General features: G+C 41.3%; 1 protein-coding gene across 6 annotated transcripts in view; it reads right to left on the reverse strand.

The window, feature by feature from the left end:
* HTR2C (5-hydroxytryptamine receptor 2C) overlaps nt 1–22,802 on the reverse strand; it is a 4,576,123-nt gene that overhangs the window by 4,141,953 nt on the left and 411,368 nt on the right. The window lies entirely within an intron of this gene.

Genomic DNA, 22,802 nt, shown 5'->3' on the forward strand with positions numbered 1-22,802 from the left:
TTGAATATCGGTACGATAATGGCAGATGTCCAGGTTATGGGGATTTTCTTCGATGTTGCTATCTTTGTAAATAATTTTGCAATAAAGTCCGCCCATTCTGCTTTATTTTGTTTAAGCATCACATTCGATATGCCATCGGGGCCTGCCGCACGTGAATTATTCAGGGAATTGATTGCAAGGAGTATGTCATCGACAGATTCAATACAGTCCCAATTTCCTGTCGATGCTTCTTCTTTTTTTACTTCGCATTCAGTCTCACATGCAAATACTTTTGTAAAATGTTGGTTCCACTCAGCTTCCGATACTACGTTGGCCATCTTAGTTGCTTGATTATTTGAGCAGCTATTTAGTATGTGCCATATTTCTCTACATTTGTTGGATTTCATCAGGCCTAGCATTTGTTCACCTCGTTCCTGATCACGCTGATACCTGTATGCTTTAACCCAATTACGGTAAACCTGCCTCTTTTTTTTTATCATATCGATATTCTTTATGCCTCCTTGTGATTTCAGCTTACGTATCTCACTTTGAAGCGTCTTTTTTTTTTCATTTACCATCGTACTCCAGCCATGCAGATGCTGCTTATTGGTGTTTTTCTTCCATAATGGGACGCCATTTTGCTGAGGCAAAAACGACACATAATCCACTTTATTGTAGGTGGAGATCCTGTCATTATCCATGACCTTTGATAGCGTAATTATTTGTTGCGAAGATAGTCGCAGCTTGTTTTTTCCATTATTTACTTCGAGAGCTTGTCCGAAGGTCTGCAATTCTGGATTGTTACTTATATACAAGCCCATCACCAATATTTCGTGGTCACTTTTTGTTGTCTTGATCACATTCATTTTTCTGATTTTATTCCAGGAGTGTTTAGACACCCAAATGTAGTCTAGTACCTTTGCGTGACCCATATTATGCCAAGTAGTATTTGGAGGTATGTCTCCATCAATTTGCCCATTTACCATGACACAATCGTAGGTCTTCATGATGTTGTCCCAATGCTTACGTCTATCATGGTGTCGGGATTCCATTTCTCCCTTAGTAAGCAATTTGTTACCTTTTATATCGAACCAGGTTAGGTTCATGTCGCCAGCAATAATGATCATGATGTTGCTTCTGACCTGCAAATTTTTGTCTAGGATTGTGGTTACCGCAGTTATGAAATTCTTCAGAGTTATCATCACTGGGTTCCAATATACATTTAATAATAAGATATATTGGTGTAGTCCAGGGCTGCTTGGTTTACACTGGAGTAAGGTACTTTGTATAAAGATGTTAGGATTTACAATTTTAATTACTGTCCATCCAAGCCCGATTTTAATCATGGATAAAAGGCCCGAAAAGGGACGTCCATGCTCATTTTTGCCTGCAGAGTTTAGCAAGGTGACATAACCATCTTTAACAGGCACGGACCTTAGCCACGTCTCTTGTAGGCAGATTATGAAGTTGTTCTCTAGATCAATTGGAAATTCCTCAAGTAGATGGGAGAATCCCCTCGTGTTCCACGAGACCAGGGAGACCACATCTTTGGCCTTCACGTCCCCCAGCTAATATATCTGGCCATCGTACATGTTTCTTTTTGTCATTGATTTTGCATATGTTCCTGTTCGTAATTGGTTTCTTATGTTATTTTTTCTCTGTTCATTAGGTGCTAATCTGTTTTCCGATTCACACAAAGGGTTGCCAGCTGTGTGCGGGACAGATTTATGCTCACTAATGTCGAATCCAAGTTGCAATAATTCGACTTTGGCTGCCAATATGACTTTTCTTACTGCATGAGATTGTATATGGAGATACACCTGGTCTGCATAGTCCTCCGACATATATTCGATGATTGCAATATCATTGGAGGTTATCGTTCTTAATGCAGGCACTGAGTGTAATAAGCACAGTACCTTTCTCCTGTTCATGTTCACATCACGATCCTCTTTCAAAATATTCACGATTGCGATTCGGATATTGGACTGTTTGCCTGAATCTTGCATTTCGTGATTGTGTTTCAAGGACTCCTTTAGTCGCTGAGCAGCTGTTAACTTTGGATTTAGCCCCATCGTTGTTTTACTGCTATCATGCTCAGTCACGGTAGCCCCACCAGAAGTTGCCACTCTGGTGGATGGCCCAGCATTACACTTTGATGTAGATGGCACTGGTTTTGAAGAGTGACTAATTTTACTCAGTGGTGATTTTTGTTTGAGACAGACCTTTTTACTTATGGCCCACGGATTTGTCGGCCGTCTTTCCTCGGGCTCATTTGACTCAATTGAGTCAAGCGTACTCATTGAACAATTCGAGGTATCGATCTTACGGGCTCCACACTCATCATCATGAGAGTATGTACTATACTACTATACGTCAGTGTTCAAGCTGGTTCAGGAAAACCATTCTTAATCAAAATTATCAGAAAGTTACTTCAACAATTGACAAACAACAAACTGTCAGCTGTTGTAACTGCCCCACAGGTTTAGCTGCCTACAACATAGGGGTTGTCACTTTACACCAATTACTACTCCTTCCAGTAGAACACCAAAACAAAGTAGAATATTACAAACTTTCTCCAGAAGCTGCAATGGAACTACGCAGAGTTTTGAAACAAATGAAAATGCTTCTAATAGATAAAGTGAGCATGGTCTCCAACCTAATGTTGGCTTTGATTCACCTCAGATTACAAGAGGTACTCAAAATGAACTACGAAGAGCTCTTTGGAGGAAAACACATTACTGTTTTCAGAGATCTTCTTCAATTGACACCAGTGAAAGGTGAACCTATTTTTAAAACCTTAGGGCACAAACACTGCCATAAAACTGTTGGCAGCATAGGAAATGTCAACCTTTGGCAACGTTTCCAATACAGAGAATTAACAGAATTCATGCGCCAGTCTGCAGACCTCACATACGCCAACATTTTAAAAAGTATTAGAGTTGGTGTACTATCTCAAGAAGCACAATCAATATTAAAAACCCGGCACGTCCATGCACTGTATGGCCATAACTCATGTGCTACTGATGTCATGGAAAAATTAGCACACAACAATGTCAATTCTATGTCCTTGATGCCAACTCTTGCAAGCTGTTCAAAATTCAATGAAACAATGTTGAAAAAAGAAATGCAACCATTAATTGAAATTTGCTCCACAGACAAACTGGACGTACATGGTATGACACTACCCATGTGTCAACAAGCCACATCAAGACTAAATACCTTAGAAAACTCTATCTCGAACACAGCTGGTTTGGAGAAAATATTAAAATTATCTTTAAACTGTAGAGTAATGCTTAAACGTAACCTTGACATGGAGCAATGACTAGTTAATGGAGCACTTGGTACAGTTGTTGGCTTTAAAACATACCCATGTGACAACAACATTCAGTTTGTTATATTCTCTTTGACAAAATATCAGAAGTTAAAAGGATAGGACTCTCAACAGCCCGATTCCTTCTTTTCAAAGACATGCATCTACACAGAGAACAATTTTCTTTAACTCTGGCATACACAGTCACCATTCACAAATCACAAGGTGTTACCCTAGATAAAGCATTGATAGATATTGGGAACACAGTCTTTAAAGAAGGCATGAACTACTTAGCACTATCATGCTTACGTACACTTCACGGTCTATTACTAATCAACTTTGATGCAAGTAAAGTAAATGCTGATATTCCCTGCATATTAGAATACAATAGAATACATTCACTGTACACCCCCATCTCAAAACCTATCCTGTTCCCCAAAAAGCAAAATGTTGTAAAAGAAAACTACTTCAAACAGAAATGCAACATGATCTCACTGCAAATCTTCCAAAGAGAGTAAAAGAAGATAATACGTCATCAATTACTACAACCAAAGAATAATCTACTACTCAGGTACTTCTTCAAAGAAGCAACACACACTCCGAAGAAATCACTTGGACACAGAACTATCAGGTCCATTCAAATTTTCAAATATAACTGGTGTAAATTGCTACACAAATGTAGACATAAATATTCTATTCCAATTGCCACCAATTATTAACAACATTTACTTACAAACAACAGACCAATTGTGTTTGCAAATGTTAGTACTTCATATAAATGCAACCAACAATCCTGACAACACATACAGTGTTCATGGAATAAGACATGAATTGGACTACTGTGCTGGAATGGTGAAATTCACTATAAACTCACAAGAAGATCCACAAGAATGTCTAATGTACTTACTATAAGTACTGGAAAACAAAAACATACCTATAAATGAAATCTTACAGATTTCATACATGTGGAAACATACATGCACTCTCTGCAACCATGTGGCACAGGAACAAATCCCTAATGAACGCTTTGTGTATGTATTCATACCTAAGTGTGAATCTATTCCATTTCGCAACTTGTACAAAATGCAAACCATGGCAGATTATGTACTACCTTCAATTCAAATAATCGCTCCACCTTACAAATACGAACACATAGTAAATACGTAATACTAATGCTTTTACATTACAATGCAGATGGTACCAAAAACAACTGCAAGCTGACTGGATTCACACATGGTCAAGCATCACTTTGTAAGAAAACCTTCACAACTATAGGTTTAATCTACCATGCAGGAGCCACAACAAATGCAGGTCACTACACTGCATATATAAAAAAAGAATTGTGGATGGTTCGAATGTAATGATAGTACCATTACTCTAAAGCAGAGCTTACCAGCAAATCTTATAAATGCTTATTTGATATTCTTAAAACCAAAATTTAATAACTAATCTGCCATAACCATTAATAAAACTTCAATTAGAAAATGATAAACAGTTAGAATATGCCAACAGGTATCTAACTGCCCCAAGATTCTGCAACAAACAAACAGTTAAATCAATACCACTAAAATATAAAAAGAAATAAACAGTTAGAATACGCCAACAGGTATCTAACTGCCCCAAAAAATCTGCAACCAGCCAATAGATAGAACATTAGCCAGAAATAACAAATAAACACTGAAAACAAAGAAAGAAATATATTGTACCATAACAAAAAAGTTTTTTTTTTAATCCAGCATGGATTTTTTTTCACCATAGACCCAATGATTTATTAAACAAACACAGAAAGTGAGCAAATTACACAGTACACTGGTTTGTAAACTACTAAATATGAGGGTCGAAATAATGCAAAAATGTCTATTATGCAATGCAATAACTCATTATGAACTACCTACGCTAACATGATCTTTTCTTTTATCGCAGAAATTGAAAAAGAATATCTGCTCCACTTACCGAAGTCATGAAAAAATATATGCAATCACAAGAAATTAAACAGTAAGTATATAATAATTCAACTCACAAAAACTGCCCCACAACAAAACAATTGAAACAAACATCTAACCATACACCACATTCCAAAATGTTTACTTCCATAGATATGTTATACTGCAGTGCTTGTTACCAAACTCTACAATATTAATTACATGACATAGCCAAAACTTCACATACTAAACAAATCAAACAGTACACAAACTGTAGATTTGTGGATATTTGATGGATTTTTGATTCTATTGGTGTGTTATGCTGCAGTGATTTTGACCAGGGCCTAGAGTCCTGGGTGCATGGCCTATGGCCTATGGCCTTCGGCCATGCACCCAAGACTCTAGGCCCAGGCCACAACCACTGCAGCATAACATACCCATAGAAGCAAACATTTTAACTGTGCTATATGGGCTACTTATACAGGATATTAATTACAATCAATGCTGTACTAACCACCCAAAACAATATCATACTAAAGTAAAATAGCCAGAAGTGCATTTTTTATGTCCGTGGACAGCCGCGGTAACCGCGGATATGCCTAACACATCAGGGGCACCTGCCACCTAAACAAATACAGCATTTGACCCATCTCTTACTTCCCCACCCTCCCCAAGCACTCTTACACACGAACACACTCCCCAAAGTTGTATGTTTCCCCCATTCATCACCACGCTGTCCGCAGATGTCCCGGATCAAAGATGCAGGACTCATCAAAACAATACGACGTACCTCACACTTCAACCCAGCCAATCAGCAAACACGTTGTATGTCCGCGGACATGACGCAAGCCTATTAGCCGATCGGTGTCCTGTTCGTGGAGTGAACAGGGAAATGTGTCTGCGGAGCGGACATAGATATCACTAATTTTTTTAGACCTACTTTTTGGTCATTTTAAAGAAAACTACTGGACAGATTTACACCAAATTTTCAGAAGCACGGCTTTGGGACCAAGCTGCTGCTTCAGCCGCAAATTTGGTGCAAATCCGTCCAGCAGTTTGCGCTGTAGGCCAAAGCAAAGTTTTTTCCCCATTCACTCAATGGGAAAAACATTAATTTTGGGAGCCCCTTATATCTTTGCCCCCCGCACCAAACCTCACTAAACTGCAAAGAAATTCAGAGTGGGCCATATACTTTTTTTTTGCAAAGTTTGGTGAGGATTCGTCCAGGGAGTGTGAAGTTATAAGCCACCCAAAAAGTGCTTTTCCTATGGGATTAGCAACTTAACCATAACTACACGGCCACTACCGTGGGCCGTGTAATAGTAAACATAGCCTAGCAGCTCCTTGTCCCTCACTTCAGGTGGAGACGAGGAAGCAAGCCCTGCATCCCTCGATTGATCCGGGAAGCGCTCTGGGATAACCGCAGTGAAGCCAAGGTGAGCAACGAAAAGGAGGAGCAATATATATATATATATATATATATATATATATATATATATGTGTTTTTTTTTTTTTTTTTTTAAAGAGGAGACATGGAAAGATGCCACGATTAGGCACACGTCAGGAGCCAGAAAAGCTCTTCTCAGCTTCATGATCTCCAACAAAGGATTAGAGGAAAGGCCTGGCATAACGGGATGTAATCACATGACCGGCGGCCATTTTCAAGAGTCAGGCAATGCAATGATGATCCACTCTCTGGGTAAGAGCACTCCTCCTCATCCCGGTTAAAAAAAAATAATAATAATAGAGGCGATTGGACAAGTCTGATATTAACACATGTATTTCCACTGATGGACAAATTGAATACAACGTAAGCTAAGTTTTGTTGAAAGACTACCTGGCCAGCATAACACCATGGTTACTTTCAGAGGGCATTACACAGTATTCCCCCAACTATTATGTTTCTACCAGAAGCTGATGAGCCCTCTCTGCCCTGGAAAAGAAGGCTTTGAATATTATGCCAGTGTGGGATTTGGCACAAACTACAGTGTGGATCAGAAGACATTCTGTTTTTACATTGGCCAAAAACACATTTAAGGACTTGGTGTGGGTAGCTAACCTGTAACTAACCCTTTTACGTTAACTCATTGTAGAGACAGGTTAAGTATTGAGTTATAGATGAGTCCCCTCACCCTAGATACACAGCGCATCACTGTAAAAAAGGGATAGCTACTCAAAAAGGGGCTTAGAAAGATTGGGTCGAGGGAAAGATTATCTGTACTCATACACAGAACATAAACAAACATAACTCAATACTTAATCTGTTTTCACATTGCCTGGAACCAGCTGCACAGGAGAAATGGGAAGATTTACCAGATCTAGGCATGGATGAATGAACAAACGCTATGAGAAGAAAATTAGCACAATCCTAGAAAGGTACGGGTTTGGCAAATGCATACAACAAGAAGGAGAAAGTGTTGAACAGTACATTACCACATTGCTCAATCTGGCAAGAACATGCAGATCCAATCAACAGTTGGCTGAAAGTCTTAAATATCAATTTATGTTTGAGCGTAGAAGAAGCAAAGTAAGAGAAAGACTGTGGGCAGATGATGTACTACCACTGGGACCAGTATTGAGGGTGGCAAAAGACGTTGAACACACAGAAAAGTTTGTAAAGACCTTGGAGGGCAGGGTAAAGGAAATTGCAATTAAGCCAGCACCAGTAAATAGTCCTGAGCCAGTTAATGAATCCATATTTGCGATAAGTACACAAAGTAGGATGAGAAGATGGAATAATGATAGAAGAGGCTCCAGTTACAATAGTTAAAACAGAGTTACAATGAGTAGAGGCTCAGGAAGGGTCGGGAAGGACATGGGGCATGGAGGGACATGGCTGAGGTCAAAGTGTAATGGGACGCAGGATTGCCAGAACATGCTATAGTGTGACAGTCCCCCCCTCCCAGGCAATATTAGATTTTAAAGATAGACATGCTGATGGTCACGTTTATGTATCAAAGAGGGCTGCATCGTCTCTCTTAAGTTGGACGCATTAAAAACTGCTACTACTGGATCCGAATGCTGATGAACCAGTGTTCGGAATAGAAAATGTAAAACGCCTGAAGAGTGAGAGGGAGTTAGATGCATTCAGAGAAGGAATTGGATGCCTGAAAGGATTTATGCATCACATTTTATTAAAAGAAGGTTCCAAACCTGATGCGCAGAAGCTGCACACCATACCAATATCCAACCTCACCACCCTTAAACACAAGTGTAGGGTGGCAGAGAGGGAAAGGAGGGCTTCGAGCATCCCCTTGACAAATTGGCCTGTCGCCTGCTCCAAAGGCAGTACAGACTCTCTGTCCACTGTAAGAAGAGAGCCTACATCCAGGCCTGTATCTCTGCGGCATCCAACTACTCGGCTGAACTTTTCAAAATCTGCAAAGAGCTGGCCAATCCTGCTGCAGTCTCTACCTCTCCTGTTCCCTCCAAGGCCACTGCACGGCCTTGGCCTCTCATTTCACTACTAAAACTCAGGACATCCTGTCCACCCTCTCTTCCTCTACCTCCTCTTGCTCCTCCTCTACCACTCCTGGCCCGCCTGAAGCTGTCTCTCCTCCTCCTTTTTCCTCCTTTCCCCTGTACACCCCTGATGATGTTTCTAGACACGTCGGATCTATGAAAGTCTCGTCAAAGCAGGTTGTCCCCTGCTCATCCAGAACAATCAAGGACCACATTGACACCCTTTCTCCAGCCTTGGCTGAATTCTGCAATCACTTCTTTGCCACTGGAACTTCCCCTCCCCCTTAAGCACTCTCTTGTGAACCCCCTTCTAAAGAAGCACTCCTCTCCGGGTAACTATTGCCTCATCTTCATCACTCCATTCCTGGGCAAACTCTTGGAAAAGCTGGCCAACTCCCAGCTTAATCTACATACTGAATATGTTGGTTCCCTCCATGACCACCAGCCTGGCTTCAGAAGCATGAAAACTGCTCGCCTGTACACCTGTGAAGACCTGCTCTCAAATCTTGACTCTAATCTCCCTTCTGTCCTCATTCTGCTTCATCTGCTTTTGACACGGTCAACCATGCCATCCTGCTCAATTGTCTCTGGGACAACCTTGGTTTTACTGATCAGGCCCTGGCCTGGTTGACCTCCTTTCTCACCGACTGACCCTCTCAGGTCCAACTGGGGTCTTTCCTCTCTTCTATCTCTCTCTCTCTACTTGTGGTGTTCCCTAGGGGCCTAACCCCTCTCCCTTGCTCTTCAACCACTACCTGGCACTTCTCGCCCTATGCATTGCTACTTTCTGCTCCAATTTTCAATGTTATATGGATGACACTCAGCTATCTTTCACCCTCCCCTCAGCCACCTCTGCTTCTTCTCTCACACCAGACTGTCTGGCCACAATTCGAGTATGGTGTGCCACCAATGATCCCTGCCTTAATGCCAGTAAGACTGAGATCCTCCTCATTGTGAAACCCACTCCGTCCTTTCTGCTCTCTCTCTGGCCGCCCACTCTGGGCCCTCTTCCTGTTCCTTCCTTTGAGGCTAAGAACCTTGGTGTCATCTTCAACTTCACCCTCTCCTTCTCTCCTCACATATCTGACGTCTCTAAGAAGTCAAACTTTCAGTTGCACCTCCTCAGAGGTATTCTTCCTTTTCTCAGAGCTCTGGTCCTCTCTAGGCTGGACTATTGCAACAGCCCCTTTTTAAATGTTCCTGGCTGTACTCTTTGACCTTTACAACTTATCCAGAACAGGACTGTGATACTTATCCTTGGTCTCAAGCCCAGTGATCGTATCTCTCCAGCTCTGCAATATCTTCACTGGCTCCCTGTGGCTGCAATGAACAACTTCAAGACCCTTTGCATTGTCCACAAGGTTTTCTGGGGCTGGGACCGCTAAACCTCCAACTTTCTCTTCCAAAACATCTTCCTTTTTGAGCTCTTCACTCATCTACCTCTGTCTCTCTGAGGGTCAAACGCTTCTCCAAGCAGAGAGTTAGAGGCAGAACTATTTTCTCAGCTGGGTCCTCCCCCTGGAACAGCCTCCCTGCCGCCTCTCTCAAACTTGATGAAAACCGTCTCCAGTTCTGGAAGCAACTCAAGACCTTCCATTTTGCTTTCGCTTTCTCTCTTCCACTCCCCTGCTGATGCATCCGACTGCTCCGTGCACTGGTCACCTGGTCTCCCTCTGAACTCGGGCCCAGGCTCCTGCATGTCCAGTTGTCTTTGCACTGCCTCCGGGCACTTAAGGGTCTGTATCTGCAACCCTACTGCCCTTCTCTCTACACTTATGAGCCACCCGCTGGCAGCACTTGTGAGTTAACTGCACTTCCCCCTTCCCATTCCCTTTGAACCTCTCCTCTTCCCTCTTCCCCGCACTTGCATGATCTGAATGACACAAGGCCTAGCAAGATTGTTATTTTCTCCTCCCTTGTTTCCCCATTCTTGTCTTGTCGCGCCTAGAAACACTTGTGTATGGACGCATTATAAATGCCACATCATACATATCATGAAGAGGAGGAGTAGAAGGTATTGTAGAAAACAGAGATGCAGCAGAGTGGGTGTCACCTCTGATGGTGGTCGGAAAACCGTCAGGAAAAATCAGAGTGTATGTGGATCTCCGCCAAGTAAACAAAAATGTCATACCAAAGAAGCATCCACTTCCCAACATTCAGAAGCTGATCACCATGATGGGTCCTACAAAAAGAGTTTTGACACTCAACCTTCCCTCAGAGTATCATTATGTCTACTAATGCAAAGAAATTAGTAAAAGTAATGCTTTAAATAATCTGGAAAAATAATCCAGATTATTTCAAGAATTACTTTACTTGTTTCTTGCAGTAGTAGACATATTAAAGTCAGAGTCTATTCATCTTATCCCAATCAAGTGGAACTACAAACTAGTGAAGTAAAAACATTCAGTGCTTGAAACGTACATTGGTTTAATTAATTGCACTTAACACGCATCACAGCACGCAGCAACTCCCAAAATGGTTTTTGAATACCATTACAGTGGCAATTGCATGGGTCTCACAGGAGATTGAACTCTGATTTTTGACAATGACGAATTATAAAAATGGTGTGGCCTGATAGTATTGATTATTTGGATTCCCTCATGACTAGATAACATTGAGGAATTTGAGATTTTAAGAAAATGAAATTTAGCCCTTGCATTGGTCCAACCCACCTTATCCCCCCTGATGTAGGCACTTTCCAGGTTTCCGTGTGGGAATATCTATAACTGGCTAAGCACTGATATAGAGGCATGCAATATTCAATTAGCGTTTGGCTTTAATACCATTGTGTTTTACCAATCAATGATTAACGTTAAGATTGGCTCATGACATTTGAAAACATTTGAATCAGATTTACGTTGATAAAAGACCTTATTAGCTTGTGACAAGGCATGGTTTTGTATATGGTGGTGGATGGCACATTTTCAGCCACATCATACATAATCACTGGGCATAAGAGGAACACATCCCTAAATTGGCTCAAGGTTGACAGACAGTATCTTATTATCGTTTTAACAAATTGTTCGATAGTTTTTGTCTCTTCTCTCTCGTTTTAACAAATTGTTCGATAGTTTTTGTCTCTTCTCTCTCATTCCTTTTTTCTCCCATTCTTCCTTCTCTTCTTCCCTCTCATTTATGTTACTTATTATTCGGTTATGTTCACTCAAAACATCATTTCTGTTTATGACCTATTTATGTAATGGGGTCTGTGTGAGAACTATTGGCCATTTCTACGGCTTTAACTTTACTGTTTTTCATCTGATTATGACATGAACAAATGTTAATATTTGTTTTTCACCAAAATGTGCAATACAGATTTGAAATTTTGCCTTGACAAAAACCAAAATTGGTCGGAACACATGTCAGCAAATACTGTATCGACCACAGATTAAAACATCAAGGATAAATATCCAATCTGAATGGACTCTTTGTAATGTGTCATGTGGCAGCGCATTTTAATCGAACAACAGTTTGTTTTCAAGTTTAAAATTAGGTTGGGGTAACTTAAAGTTCCATTTTAACTGCATCAGTCACTTTGATAGCTCTCATTCTCTTCCATTAAAGCCTCAGCGCGCCTCACCCTGGTCACCCCGCACACTGTCGGTGGAAGGATCATGGTGAAAGAAAGGGGATGTGTAGTGTGGCATTCACATCGAGTCATGGAGATGATGAAGCGATGCAAGAATGGCAGCAGAGGGAGGGCATGAGGCGAGGAAGGGTCAGTTGGTGGCTGGATTGTGGGTCTCATATGGACTCAGCGCAGTGCTTATTATATATATAAATAAAGTAAACATAAATAGCCTACCAACTCCTTATCCCTCACTTCAATTATCTATACTTTCTATCACCCAGAACTGTGGTGATATCTGTAGAATGCATAGAACAAGTTAAACAATGATAAATTATTACTTGCACAAAACATCTAAGTTTACACCTCCATACCGGTTTATGGTCTTTGCTTTATTGCAGTGAATCTGATTGATTGATAACCATATTGACCCTTAACCCAAAACCTTGTGTGTGTCATTTAAACCATGCTGACCCTGAACCCAAAACCTTGTTTGAATTCTCATAATCACCACAGATGACATTTGGCCGTCCTTGAAACAGTGATATATCGTTTTAATCATGAGTATTGTCTTAGTGCATATAGCATTAAATCAATGACGTGGGTGTGTGTGTGGTCAAGCAAACTTGTTGAGTAGAAGAATATGTATTAGTTGGAACTAAGCGTACCTTGTTCACAATTAGAATTGTATGTGTGTGTATGAAGGTGTGTATGACCGTGCTTGTTTGAAAAATCCCATCAAATCTTTCCTGGTAGTCTGAGGATAAAGGGCAAGGGCTGAATGGGCTAAATGGACTGGATGTTTGAACTCCACTCTTACACTTTTGAGAATCTGTGACTGACACTACTGGACATTGTGAGAAGACAACTGTCCTTCTAAATAGAGCTACTATGTAAGTGTTGAGAAATGTACTGAAACAATTTACCTTCATGCTTAAGGATAATCGTACAATTAAAAACAACATATAATTAATGGGGAAAAATACACAAGCAAATGTCATAACTTTTTGCTTTTCTTTTATCCCTGTTATATGGGCATAGGTATCCTTCCACCTGTTGACTAGCCATTCACTAGGGAGCTTATGTTATCTAACAAGACCAAATAACAATCCTTCCCTTTCTGTTCACCCAACTACCTCCTCTCTCTCTCTCTTGGGCTGCACTCTTTTTTCATTGTCTGCACTTGCCTATTTATTCTACTCATCATCATGCATCTTGAGGTTTCTTTATTGCTTCTACTCACTCTCCTCCTTCTCTTCACTCATAGCCTTCAGCTACAAGTTGATGTAACTTCGGCATCATTCTCTGGCCTCCCACCTCCCTCAACAGCACGCCTCAAATAGATGTCCCTGTTCTCCCCGACTCTCCAACCTTGTCTACCCCCTTATCTACTGCACAACACCTAATCTTCTCCCCCAACTCTGATCAATCTTTCACTTGGCCTCTGGAATACAAATTCCCTCTGCAACAAATCTTCCTACACCACTGATCACTTCGACTCTTATCACCCCCAACATTCACTTATTGCTATCACACAAACTTGGATCTTCCCTCATGACTCCACACGCCGACTCTGCTACCTTTGCTCACTCTCCCAGACCTGTTGGGAAGGGCAGTGGTGTTCATTTTCTTATCAATAAAGCACTCTAAACTGTTCATTTAGCCTTTTCAACAAGTCACTGTTAAACATATCTATTCTTCTCTTCTCTGGCTCTCTATCAATGCCCTGGTCCTATCAAATCCTTTCCTGATCAGAACCTTCTCTTTGGGTCACATCATACTGACATCCCTATTGACATGCCGAGGGACTTTCACCTCCCCAACCCCTCGGCAGCCAACTGCATTGAACTTAACTCCCTCTCATCCTATCACTCCCTCTACTCCCTCCACAGTCAGCCTACCTGCATTGGCGGTAACTATTTTGACTTTATCTTTTGACTTTATCTTTCTCTCTAATTCACTCTCCTCTTCTGAATCTCCATTGACCCCTCTTCTTCTGATCACTCCATGGTTCACTTTAACATCTTGGTACCTCTGCCTTATACACCTCATCTCCCTTTAATGACTAAAAGGATATTCAGGCAGGTCCAGCCTGCCCCTTACCTTGATGATGCAAGGCCCTCTCTCCTGTCTCTTTACCCTGTTCATGCCTGTTCCCTTGACCATACTTTCTCTGACTTTCACTATGCACTTTTGACTCCATTTTTGAACACCTTCATGTTTGCACATTCACATCTTGTCGTCCCCATCCTAATCCTTGGATGAGCTCTGAAATTCAGACCCTCGAAACAAACATGTGCTGGGACCTATGATGATGGAACAAATTATGGACACCTACCCTACTCTACAAACATTCTCCTGCTGCTCTAACCTCTGTACTGGACTCTGCCAAATCCTCAGACTTCACAAACCTAATATCCCCCCACAACGCTTATACCATCACATCTTTTCATACACCTCACAATCCAATATCCATTGCCTCCCATCTTTTTGCTAATTATTTTGCTCCCTACTTTTCCCCTAAATTCTCTAAAATGTATGACACCATCACATCCCCCTTCACACTCAACACACCCCTTTTTCTGTCCCACTTCTCTCCTCTACCTCTTCTACTCACTACTTCTTCCATACTTCTACTATTAAATTAGCAGCCATACTTTGCAGTACCAACTTATCCTGAGCTACCAACCGTTAGGCTCCCAAAATGATCAAAGACGTAGGGCCTCATTCCGAGTTGGGCAGTAAGGGTTAACGGTCACCGGTAAGGAACCCGGTGCCAGTAAACCCTTACTGCCCAATTCCGAGTTCCCTTAGCGGGATCCGCAAAGGACGTGTGGTCTGACCACACGTCCTTTGCCGGTCCTGCTAAGGGACCAGGGCGCTAATAACAGGCCCGCTATTTGCGGGCCCATAATTAGCGCCTTCCCCATTCCCATTGAGCCCGATGGGGGCTCAAATGGGAATGGAGAATGGTTGGTTGAATGGGGACTTACCGGGTTGCACAGGTTCAAATGTCCCGGTAAGTCCCCATTCAACCAGAGCGGACCCGGACCCGGGTTTGGAGGCAGCCATGACGCTAATAGCCCCCATAGTCTCAATTACTTGCACTTATCTCTCTGAGCTCTTTAACCTCTCTCTCTCCCACTGATTCCTCTCTGCCTCCATAACATTTGCAACTGTCTTACCCCGATTGAGGAAACCCTCTGATGACCCAAATGTCCAAGCAGACTATCGCCCAGTTTATCTCCATCCACATTATTCAAAGGCCCTTGTGTGGGCTGTCATTGACCCAGATCACTAAGTACTTTGGATACGAGACAAGTACAAGGATATTGGCCTTGGAGATCCACATCAATCTGACTTCCATATTAAACACTCCCCCAAGAATGCCTCTGCCTTTCTCTCTAGTGCTCACCACTTGTGACTCTCTTCTATACTCACCGTTTTTAACCTTTCAGATGCTTTAGACACAGTTGACGACTCATCACTGTTGCTCATTCTACAGGATTTTAGGTTTCACAAATCAGCTCTTGCCTGGGTCATCTCCTACCTGGAAGTTTGATTCTTTAAAATATCTTGGAACTCGCAAACTTATGACCTCACTCCTCACCCTGTCGGCATCCCCCAAAGATCAGTCCTTGGACTTCTGTCTTCAACCTTTGTACCTGTATCCTAGGAATACTTGTTCTCTTCCTTTGGCTTTCACTATCACCTTTTTACTGATTACACTCAAATATTGTTCATTTTCCCTCCCTCACCGAGGCCATCTTGGAATGGATTATAGACTGTCTCACTGCAATTCATCACTGAATGGCTCTCTGCTGACTCTGCTGGATTCTCAAATGGGTCTGCTGGCTTCCAATGCCATTCCTACTCTCCCCTCTCATATTTCCTTCCCCACTGACCTTCTTGCCCCATCACTCAAGGCTCACAATCTTGGATGGATTCCTTTTTGATAGTGACCTACAATTCCAATCATTCATCGCTACCACCACTAGTGGTGTTGGAATTAACCTCCTAAACATTTTTAAAGTCTTCATTTTCTTGCTCAGCACTCTACAAAAACTCTAATCTCCACTCCTGTGTCAGCAAACTTAACATTGTGCTCAATTGTACTCCTTGGACTTCATCTCTACGCCTTTCTCCCACTACACAAAGTCCTCAACTTTTCAACCTACTCAGAACCTCCCCTAGTTCTACCTACTTTCATTATGCTTGTTGGCTCCCTATGCAAACTCAGTCTCTTTTCAAGTTCATTCTCCTCGTCTACAAACCTATCAATGATCTTGCTTCTCAGTTCCTGTCTGATTGTATCTCAGTTTTCTCCCCATCTGATTCTCTCTGATTCTCCTCGGCACTCAACATTACCATCCCATATCCACACTGTGTATTATTTCGCCTCCGCTCTTTCTGCCTGCTCATCCTGCACCCTTGAACCAGCTTCTCTTAACAATCAAAGCCTCCCCAATTGTGGATATATTCAATGCTCAGCTTAAAATTCTCTTACTTGCTAAAGTGGGAACTCTCCCTCCCCTCTCCCCATCCTCCCTATCTGACCTGACCACTGCCTCCAGTGACACTTAATAATGTAATCTGGTATATTTAAATATTACTCTGCTTTAGTTTGAATCACTTGCCCCCCCTTTCTAACCTTACCTTGGAAGTAAACTATTTTCTTATATGTATGTTTTTCTTTTTTGTTATGTCCCTGGTTTATGGCCCACATTTTGCACCCTCATACATTGGCTCACCAATTGTTCTCATCTGTGTGCTATTGTACATGCACACTTCCTAGTAATTATCCACCATCCGTAAATGTGTTATTGTTAAGTCATTTCTGATCAAAATTGCCATTACTGTTCTTCAAATAAATGCAAATATAAATTACAAATACAAAATGTGGCCAACTTCATTTAATGGAACAATACTATTATTTGTCAGTGGGCCCCTACAATTCTACGGACTTCAGAATTTCTTACTTTCACTAGAACAACACCTGCACTGGTTAGCACAGCTCCTGTACTTTCATTGATGAAATACCCATCTTTCTAAGCACTTTTCAAGTTCAACTTTATTTCCATTTTAACAATCAGTCATACAGCAGCATCCTTTGGGGGTGGCCATATATCAGGCAACATGGCCTTAGTGGGCTGACCCCTTCCTCACTTTGAAACCAACGAGCGTTCACCACAGTTACTACAGAAATAGGAAACCCACTGTTGCTGAAAAAACACCTATGTTTTATTATTTTGTATTATTGACTGGGAGACTACAATTACCAGAATGCAATTCAGCAAAAGGCGATTGTCTCTGAGTGCAAAACCTTCGAGGACTTACATCTGGAAAAGTTTGAAAAAAAGTAAATCATTCAGAAGCCCATTCGGTCACCCATCCATGTAGTAACCGGGACTGACCCTGCTTAGCTTCAAAGCAGGGCTGACCCTGCTTAGCTTCAAAGGTAAAAAATAAGCCGTCCCATTCCTCTAAGTGGTCTTGTAAGTTTGGCTCATTCATCAGGCAACATAGCCTGAAGTGCCTGGTCCCTTCCTTACTTTGAAACTAAGCAGAGTCTTTGTTGGTTAATGCATGAATGGGAGACCTGGATGGCAATTGAATCACTGGCCATGGCTTTCAGCCATAGCCAGTGGTTTTTCACCCCTGACTCACTATAGTTTTAAAAATAAACTTTTTAAAAAAAGTTTTAAAAATGTAACAGCGGCTACTGAATTAGACATACCTGCAGTTATCTGTAGTCCTTGCTGGGAATATTGGCAAAACAATCAGAAAGAAAATGTTTCCCTGCCCCCCCAGGCCATCACCAAATGCCCCCTCATCTGTGCCAGCTCCCCCAGCCCCCAGACGGCCTCCTCACCTCACCTGCCATCTCCCATTCACTCAAGAGCACACGCTGCTTCTGTGACGCAGTTTGCTTTCAGATGTCGGCTATCTGCGACTATAGCCACGGCTACAGAAAGCTTTGTGTTGCAAACTCTGTCCCTGGACCAACTCCAAATTTCACTCAGTGCTTTTCTAGCCATCCCTCCACCTCTACCCAGATGACATGTGTATGTTTTTTGACCTGCAAATAGCTTTTTTACTGTGTTTCATTTTCCAATAACCTCAGCATAATTTTTGGGGAAAGGGGCACCCCCTTGCCTGTCAAATTTTAAAATAACTATGGCACGGAATAACCCCAAACCATGAATGGATAGTGAGTCAACGCTTCATGCCCACGCTGTTTCTGACCTGGTCCAAGTCCGCCCAGCTGATTAGATTTAGCGGTTTGGCAAAAATTGACCCTTTTTGTCTTTCGGAAAATGAATGGGAAGTAGGCTGCACTTTTGGAGAAAAAGAAATGTTTGATGCTTAATAACTTTTTTATTTTTTAACAAATATTTACAAAACTTTGCAGTCTGGAGTGGCCTGCAGACTTTTCATCACTTTCAACCAAATCCGTTACTCTAATCAAAAATCATTAACAAAAGAATTTTGAGGGGTTCCTATTTGTCCCTGACTCACCTTAACTATAGGGCGGCTATCGCTGCCCTACAATGCTATTTCAACTATTTTCACATTATAACATACATTAATACACAATTAAGTAAAATTCATACATTATGAAAGCTCATAAAAACTCATGATATACTATGTACACATCAAGAATCAATAGCCACGTTACACAACCTTCATAGAACTAATTGCACAACCTCTGAAGCCACAGTAAGGATGTCCATTAAAATCCATATGCAAACAATTCTCCTTGCATTATAAAAATGTCCTTATTAAGATAGACTAATGTAAATATGACAGGCTTACGATTATCAGTGAACAACAATTATTACAGCCGGTCAATTGAGCTTGAATAAACTGTACCAACCAAGGTTGTCTAGGTAATGGGCATGCAAGAATAAAATGCCTCCAGGTTTCTTTGGTCTGATGACATAATCGTCATATCCTGTGCTTCTTCATTATCCCTTGACGCCGTATTCTACGGTGTTCCATTATTTGTAATATACATAATATATTCAACCTAATTCTGAGGTAAGTCAATTGAATCTGTCTATCCAGAAATAAATTCAAATACTTAGGTATCATATTTATTTTTCTTACAGTATGTTTATAATGCTCATACATTTTAAAATTCCTTATTTATTGCATTCTGCCTTGACCAATCCCATAGTTATACCTTCAATTGTACTCAATTTGGGCTATTTGTTAGGTCTTCACAGTATGAGCCTATTTCCTATAGAATCTCTAAGCATTCTCTATACTTGTACTGTTGTCAACATGTGGGTCAAGGTCAGGGACAGATGCTTGTTCAGTTACTGGTTCTGCACTTTCTGTTGAATTACTCAAATGTATATGTTGCACCACCTCACTATAAGAGCGAGTATGAGACCCTCTTGAAACATTGTGGGGGCGACAGTTATAACAGAAGTAGAGATATCTATGTTAGATTCTGAATCTGACAAAACTTTATCAGAGATGTTTTAACCCATTACCGATTAATCACATCAGGGTGATGATAAATATTGCTGGTTTTTAAGTATACGTTCAACGCTGTTCACTTAGTACAAAGGTTTTTGCTGATGCCTTGTGTGCTTCATTGGTTCCAATCTTATATTATCGTGCCAAAGATTGACAGTGTTGTTGGTTCCAGGGAATTCCCATCTGAATTAATATACTGAGATGTTTCTGGATTATATGTAGTTTCCGTCCAATCGGGATTTACCATTCTTGTATCTATTGTCAGCTATAGAAGTGACATTTTTTATTTGCTTGGACCCTGGAATCTCAACTTTATCCATGGACTTGCAGAACTCCAAAAAGGAGTCGTCATCGAAAACGGCTTTACATTTGTGAAGTTGCTCCCCCTGAATAGTTGTTTAGTGAGCAGAAGCAGCCATGGTTTCAGACAGCCATCAAAGAATGATCTGAGTATTTTTTAGAAACCATGGAATCATTGTTTCCAACTGCAAAATCAGGCACATGCGTCACCCCAACACAGCGGTTTACAGGCACTAAGCTACCCCCTGACAACTTTTGTTTGCGGTTTCTTATTTCATCAGTTTCGCCAGTTTCACAAGAGGCTGCCATGCTTGCTGTGCTGTCGGCTGTATCAATACGTAAGTATAATTATGTCTTTAACTCTGAGATTGCCTGAGGTTGCATGAGCGTCTCACAGCCATGTTTCCTGATCACTCCTAGCTACTGCAGATGTCTCATCTAAGACCATCAGACCACCATTGACACCGCTATCATTGTTTCCCCCTACCTCCAGGTCAATTGTAGTAACGCTCCTCAGGTCATATTGATTGAAGCTCATCTCGCTATGAGTCGTTAGCAAGTGCTATGTTTAGAAAACGATGTAACAAGCATCAGTTGGTTGAAATATCACAATTCACATATAGGCTGACAACACAAACCACAAGAGATAGTGCACAAAGAAGAATCCAAAAAGGGGAACCATTTCTCAGAGTGTTGAGTGGCTATTTGGTTTATGACACACAATTGAATACAAACAAACAAAAGGACATTTTGCTCTCTGAAGGTACGTTATAAGTGTCAGTTGAGCCTACAGTTAACTAACACATAACAGGCAGCAAACAAATACCGGGCAGAGGACTACACATACTTGCTTCTGTTGGCTACTGTTTGCAGCTGACTGCCCTTTAGACTCTCCACCAAGATCTAACAGAGTCTGCCAGTATTTGCCACACTATTGTGCTTATCTTGCATGCTTGCTCCTTGCTGATCACTGCCACAGCTGCTTGTGATAGTTCATAGGAAAGATCTGGCCATGTCCCCACCCGTTCCTTAGCATGAACGAAAACACATGCTTAGAAACATTATGTAAACCCTTAGTAAAACACTAATGTTCACGCAGCCGCCACAGAGAGTAGAATAGATTGTGCAACAAAAGTAGAGTAAGAAGTAGTGTACATTCACAAAAACAGGGAAAGGTTGCAGAATACCCAGACAGGGTTACACAAGTAGTATATATATGTGCAGGTATGGAGACGTTGAAGCATAGATGGCAGGGAATAATGAATGGCAGCATGCTAGACACGAAGTCCCACCATTACTCAGGCCGAACTCTGCAAGGCCTCCATTCTCAAATACTGCATCCTGGCATCAAATTGCTGATCACAAAATTCCAGGCCTCACTATGCTCAAACAGTAACCCAAGCACCAAAGTCAGTGTTCCCCGAGGGAGTTCTGCATAGAAGCTGAAACTGCAGCCGATAACTTTTCCTAGGACACACAGCATGCAATTATTTAATTTTATAAATGTTTATTTCATACTTTAATGTGTTACAGTCAAAGACTTTACACATAAAATAAAAATAAATCATACAAACAGTTAATACAAAGTTTAAATGCAATTATCAAAGTTAATTAATTACCGTTGGTAGCAGTGGGAAACAGATCCCATAATGAATATTTGGACAGCATAAAATCCGATAAATAGATGAAAATTTGCTCTGAACAGTGATCCTTCACCATGTGATCGAAACAATGGTCATTTATTCCATGCCCAATTAGATTGCCATTTACTTAGTACAACCAGACATAGAGATGATATGCCAAGGCCACGAGCAGACTGGCAGATAAGTCCTGAAGCCTGGGAGTCGCTTCTTTAAACTGTACCATAGCGGTCTGCAAATCTCTCCTTCCCCACCAAGTACCTTTGCACTGCATAAAAGTGCCTGAGGCCAGATGAACAAATTACTGCCCAATAAAACTATGTTATTTTCATCGACTAGTGTAGTAGAGTGCCAACCAATGGCATGTTAGATTAAAATCATTTGGAGGCACTGCTGAGATGCCCAATGTCTGGTGGGGATCGAAGTATTGTATAGAGGAGTGCACAACTCGGCATCACGCCATACTGTAAAAACGACCAGGAACATTAGAACAAACCAAAACCCAGACGAATGCCCTCTTTCGACGCTATGTCAAATAATTCACAACGCAGTCACTACCTATCCCTGTAACAAGTGGTCCTTGCCTTCTTACATCATACTCAGAGTGATTTGTCCAACAAGAAATCGAGAGCACAGGAAGGAGAGAGGACCTACAAAAAATCAAGATGGCGAAATCTTCCCTTTCATTATTTATTTTTTATTTTTATTGTTTTTTTAAATGCACCTAATACTGTACCTGATTTTGATTTCTAAGCATAGATCCGGGATTCAAACCTCTGGTGCTCTGCGTGATCTTGCTTCCAAGACAAGTGCATTTTCCCTGTGCTCTCCTCCGTTCACCTGAGTTAACCTTGGCTCTTTCTGGCGATTTTAACCCCATACCTATCCCAAACCTGCATCTTCAAAGTCCCTCTTGTTTGCAACACTGTGCTGTGAGGCGGTCCAATGTTATAGATGTGCGTCTTTAAAGCATGGTTCCCTGGAGCTCTCCTGTTGATAGTGAACACAGTTACCTAGGGCCCTTTAAGACGAGGTAACAATACTTTGAGATAGATGGGGATGTAGAATTTACTCAAACATCAATAATCAAACCAACTCAGGAAGTTGGCAAAGTTTGTCTGTTTTATTTGCAT

Source organism: Ambystoma mexicanum, chromosome 5p, assembly GCF_040938575.1.
Source record: "Ambystoma mexicanum isolate Mex_15411 chromosome 5p, UKY_AmexF1_1, whole genome shotgun sequence".
Taxonomy (NCBI): Eukaryota; Metazoa; Chordata; class Amphibia; order Caudata; family Ambystomatidae; genus Ambystoma; species Ambystoma mexicanum.